The sequence below is a fragment of the Magnolia sinica genome, chromosome 2 (assembly GCF_029962835.1).
Source record: "Magnolia sinica isolate HGM2019 chromosome 2, MsV1, whole genome shotgun sequence".
Taxonomy (NCBI): Eukaryota; Viridiplantae; Streptophyta; class Magnoliopsida; order Magnoliales; family Magnoliaceae; genus Magnolia; species Magnolia sinica.
The window spans coordinates 130,083,693-130,089,692 of NC_080574.1; the positions used below are offsets into that span (position 1 = coordinate 130,083,693).

Consider the following 6,000-nt stretch of genomic DNA (forward strand, 5'->3'; position numbering starts at 1 on the left):
GTACCTGGAACTGAAAGCAACAACCCAAGCACAACCACTTCATGCAGGTCCAGGTATGAATACACTTGGACCTGACTTGAAACCAACCAGTTGACAGCCTTACTTGAGAGGGAGGGGAATGAGGAAATCATTCCAAATCATGGTCTTAAGACTTGGATCGAGTCCCATGCGACATGTCCGAGTCAACGGACTTGCCTAGACCCAATCTGTTTCAACAACACAAATCACCTCTGACTCTAAGTCGAGATGTCTAGGCTGCTGAGAGTCAACCATTTAAAACAGCAGACCCAGGGTTGGCTTTAGCCTAGACTCTAAACTGGTAGGGCTGAGCCGTCAGGATGGTCTTATTAGTTTGCTTGGTTTGGGCCCGGCTCATTGACAGTCCTACATGTGGTCGCCGAGAATCCAATGATTTCTGTAAAAGAAAACGGTCATTTGTACAAAATACAACCTCAAGTGTATGTTGAAGCGTGGCCCCATGGCATGGGTTGTTGACTCAGGCCATTGAGCTATTTGGCCCTGCCATAGTTGTATCCAGCCCTAAAATCCTCCTTGAGCTGTTTGGTTCCACTTATTTGATTATCTGACTACTGGATTCCAATAAATCAAAGGTTAGGATTGTTCAACCAATCTGATTTTGGGATTGACTTAGTAAACAGTTGAACCCTTGGATAAAGCATCTTTGCCTTTATGCCCAAAATTTGTACCAGATCAATATTATCCTGTGAGACTGTCAATGGGTCAAACCCCAGGCTAAGGAAAACCAAATTTTTTAATAGGGCTGGGCCGGCCGCTGACAGCCCTACAACTGCAAGTGAAATTTCTTCGGCCTGCTAAAAGCCTACGTGTGGAGCTCCGCCCATCCAAATTGCACAGAAGCATGTGTGCAAGATTCGAGCTTTCCATCTAGTTGGGTGTACTAATTAGATCTACATTTAAGAAAGAAAAAAAAAGTGTCACTCATCAGGTGAGCTACAATATTCAAACAAATGAACATTACAACATTCTTTCATCGCCATCCATTTGTTTTGAACATTGGCCAAATGTTGTCATCTGCACTTGCATGTTGTCATCTGTACTTGCATGTATTCCGGGCCAGAGAGAAACAGTCCTATTTTCAAGCCAGAGCTTGTATTCCATGTTGTCATTTGTACTTGCATGTAGATGGGCAAGGCTCAACGCACTATTTTATGTTTTTCTTTAAAGGTATTCAAACACATGACATATCTTAACCTTAACTTCACCTGAAATATTCAACATTGGTCAGTTATTTTTCTCCCATTTGTTCTATTTTTGATTGATAAATTTTGTTACGAAAGCAGGATCATTACATGTTCTTAAGCCATAGCACCTATACGGTGGTGGGGCCCAATTTCTGCCATTAAAGATCTATGCAACTCCTGCACAGTGGACCTGAAAAATATATGTTGCGATTGGGACTATTGATTTGGTGAGCCATATATGGATGGGCCAGAGGCCAAAAATTGCAGTGATCAGATGGTTCTACCCATCTAGTTGTCAGCTCTCCATCACTAACAGCAAGCATTAATGGCTACTGAATTATCCACTATCGATAGCAATGCATACAGATATATATTACAGATATACAAAGAAGTACTAATAATATCAATTCAGAAAGGAAATTATTTGTGTTTTCCGCTTCCAATATTCGATGGCCTCTTTCACCATGCTGACCTTGATCATGAGGATCAAAGGGACAAGAGCACTGACAGTAGAGTAGGGAGCAAGCGGAGTGAAAGTCAAGCATCCTGCAATTAAAAAACCAACTTCAATTCTCCAAATCCACAACCAAAAACACCAAAGGGACCCCAAATTCAGACAAAAGACCCCATCTTTTAAGCTAAAAACCTCTAACTTCAAGTCCCCTTTTTCTAACAAAAACCGAGAAACCAAACACCCCTTCAGACAAAAAAAAAAAAAAAACTCCCAACTTTCAATGCCAAAAGCCTCCACCAACAGAAAACCTCTCAACCAACTCCTCAAAAATCCAATCTTTCCCATGTTCCACTCCCTCAAAGGCTTATAAAACATCAAATAAAGGGACCCAATACTCAAAAAACACAAACAAATTCAATCCCCTTAAGAAATAGCTTCTGTGCATGGAGTCTTTGATCAGACTTTCATTTTTTTTTTAAATTTTTTTTACCATTGACTAGTCACCACAAAGATGAGAAAAAGGCATCTATAGCTTAAAAGGAAAAAACCAAGATGAAAAAATTGCAGGAATTTTTCAAAAAAAAAAAAAAAAAACAAAGACTAGTTCTGAGTAAAAGAGAATCATAGAAGTTGAATTGATGAAGGCCACTTGTTCTTTTGATGTGGCCATTGTCTTTGGAGTATTAGGAAGGACCTTGTGGCTGCACTTCATTCTTATCCATCTATTCTCATTGGTTTTTGATGCAGGAGTTTCTAGATTTCATGTATCAAGGCCATCAATAACAAATCATTAAGTGCATCAAAGAATAAACTAAATTGGAAATAAACAAAGAAACAATAGATTTTATTCTTTCATCCAATATAACCTGCTCCGATCACTCCAACTATCTGCCCCTTGAGTAAATTATCAGCAAACCTATTGAAAACAAGAACCCAATTAATGAATTTATGTTGGCTACATTTGGGATGCATTTGGATGCACTAATTAATTGAATTGCAAAAATCCATAAAAGGGAAATATATTTTCATTCATGACCATTCTCTACATCATGTCCAATCGCCACAGCATTCCTAGTAGATAATCCTATAAAAGCAAGAACATATAAAAAAAATAATCAAATTAAAACCTAAAAATAATGTGATGCTATTTGTGTTAAAACATACCATGAGTAGAACAGAAGCAATGGGCACCATGGTGCATCGGGGTGTGAAAATTGTCTTGGGTCTCTACAAGCAGTGCAGGTGGTAATCCAGACTTGACTTGATGGATCTCGGTGTGGATGGAGCATGCCTGTAGACTTCGATCGACAGCCTATACATAAATGATTGTGTAAAAAATAAAACAAATGCCTAGGAAAAGGACAGATTTGATGGTCAAGAACTTCCATTTAGATTTGACATGTTAAGTCTATGATACAAGTTGGCATGGAGAAACAGGCAAATTCCATTGCTGAGATCACCCCAACTGGTTCTTTCTTAGATTACTATTTACGATTGTGATATGAAATTACCATTTTCATCCAATATGAGCTTCTAACCATGTAGGTACTAGTGCAGGTGAGGCGTCAATCAGTCCTAGAAATGGCGGCAGTGGAAGCGTGAATCAACTTCAAACATATCCAAATGCTTTGGCCCCTCGATGAGATTTCTGTGGACTAAAAAATTTACACTGCCACAACTAAAAAATATACATTAAAGCCAACCATCATATAGAAGGACCAAACAATTCATCAACTCCCACCATTTAATGGCAGCTGGCAGGAATTCATAGGCATTTTGAAATTTGAATTCTTAATACTCAAGTTTGAAATGCATGCTAATATTCCCACCCACAAATTGTTGGATGGTGGGACTTCGAAGATGTGTTTGCACCAACTCTCTGTGCACACTGAACAAACAATCTTATCCAAATTAGCAAGTAAAAAAATATTGAGGCAATTGAGAAGAAACTGAGTAACTTAACAGGAACAAGTTCTATATGTTGCCTCAGCTATGGGAGGAGATTGCAAACTAGAACAATGGCATCAACACTTGCTGACACCAAGCCAACTCATCCAAGTCGACTCAGCTTCGGCCACCACCATTCCGAGTTAAATCCCTTATAAATCATACATGCATGGATTTTGACCATGCTGGAATGTGACATTTAGGATCTGATAGATAGCTGAGTTACTCTCCAAGACAATTTTGATTCCCTGAGTGGAACACCAGGGATCACAAAAAGAGTTTAGTAGAGAGCATAGATTACCTGGGTTGCAATTGAATCAAGCTCATCAAAGAAAAGCACACACGGAGCTGATTGGCGAGCTTTATCAAATATCTCCCTCACATTAGCCTCACTCTGTCCAAACCACATAGTCAACAGCTCAGGTCCCTTGTTGCTTATGAAGTTAGCTTGACACTCATTTGTGAATAATTCATAGCTGGCAGATAATTTGTGAATTACTCAGTAAAATCCTTTTTCCTAAAAAATTTCGTGAATTATCCATGATTGTTTCAGAAGGGCAGAGCACTTTGTATTATAATGCAATTAGAAGAATATCTGTAGCTATTCATAAACAGTGGTGATTCCATGCATGCATTTTTAGAAAAGAAGAATTGTACGATACTGAGGGCAGAGTATGATGGACCATATTGTGCATGAATCCACCTGGAAGATACAGACACGTACTCACTCCAGGCAGTCCAATGTGTGGACCCACTGGGGTGGGTCATTGCCACAAAAACACACTGACTTGACAATCATAATGTCCAATCAATGGACATGCCTATTGAATTCTATCAGTTGGGAATTTCTCATTCTAGCTAGCCAGCTGATTCCCAATGATGGAAGAATTATAATCAATCCAACATACACTCCATTACAGCACTACCATAATTTGGACAGTCGGAGTTGAAACATATCCACAAAAAGCAAAATGCAGACCATGTGCATGGTGGTTACATGAATGATTATCATCCACCATACCCTGCCACAGTATCATCCAAGTCCTCTGTAGCAAACAACAAATGTTGCAGTTCTTGGAGTTTACATATCAATATCAAAGAATATCAAACCAACAAAAAAGAAAAATCAGAACTGCAAAAAGCTTCCAACAACATTCTTTGATGCTGGATACCATTTGCGTGTTGCAATCCATCCACCTTGCAATCTCGTTGGTGCCGAAAAATCAGACCAACCCAAAGCTCTGGTGGGCCAAACCATAGGGGGCAGTTGAGGTGAGGTTGCTCATCATTAAAAACTTTCCACATTATATGTAGAGCCATCGTGTTTCAAATCTGCCATCCAATCCATTTGGAAGATGCACCCAAGCAGGATAGACGGACACACCAAACATCAGTCCATTCCAAGACTAAGGTGGGCCACACCACGTGATTTGAGATGCTTTAGGCATGATTTTACATGGTGGCCCACCTGAGTTTGGATCGACTTAAATTTTTATTTTGGCGTGCTAAGGAGATATTGAGGGGGCTCATATAATGGATGTTATTAAACAGTTTTAACCACATAAACAAAACCCTAAATGGATAAACGAGAGTAAAAACACAGGAAATGCAGCAAATGAGGCAATAAATTCAAAAATCATGACAGAAAGATCCAATTTCTTCACTGATAATAGAGATCTTCGGTCGAGAATTGGAGAAGATTCGCAAAACATGCATAAGGAAATCAATAAACAGAATAGGAGAAATCGCTCACCTTTCCACTTCTGTTGAGATAGAGAGAGAGAGAGAGAGAGAGAGAGAGAGAGAGAGAGAGAGTTGCAAGGGCTTTGAAAATGGGATGAGAGAGAGAGAGGGTTTTGGGCGAAAATAGGGAGATTCAGTTTTGGGCGCGAAGAGAGAGAGAGAGAGAGAGAGAGAGAGAGAGAGAGAGAGAGAGAGAGTTGCAAGGGCTTTGAAAATGGGATGAGAGAGAGAGAGAGGGTTTTGGGCAGAAATAGGGAGATTCAGTTTTGGGCGCAAAGAGAGAGAGAGAGAGAGAGAATTGCAAGGGCTTTGAAAATGGGATGAGAGAGAGAGAGAGAGAGGGTTTTGGGCGAAAATAGGGAGATTCAGTTTTGGGTGCGGAGAGAGAGAGAGAGACGGGTTTTGGGCGCCGTAAATTCATTTGGGCGCGCGACTCTGTTTTGAGAGCGCGCCCAATGATTTTGGGCGTGGATTGGGTACCTACGTGGGGCCCAATATGATGTATATGGTTTATCTATTCTGCCCATTTATTTTTAAAAATATATTTAGGGAAAGATCCCAAAAATGAGGTATATTGAAGGCCCAACTGGACCACACCATAGGAATCATGTGTGATTTAATCTCTATTGTTTC

General features: G+C 39.9%; 1 long non-coding RNA gene across 1 annotated transcript; it reads right to left on the bottom strand.

The window, feature by feature from the left end:
- Nucleotides 1-1,654: 1,654 nt before the first annotated feature.
- Nucleotides 1,655-5,304, bottom strand: LOC131237646 (uncharacterized). Its single transcript, XR_009167352.1, has 4 exons — nt 3,926-5,304; nt 3,189-3,565; nt 2,842-2,989; nt 1,655-1,769 (listed from the first exon to the last, which is right to left on the bottom strand). It is a non-coding gene; the product is annotated as an uncharacterized LOC131237646 (long non-coding RNA).
- Between the last annotated feature and the right edge of the window lie 696 nt (nt 5,305-6,000).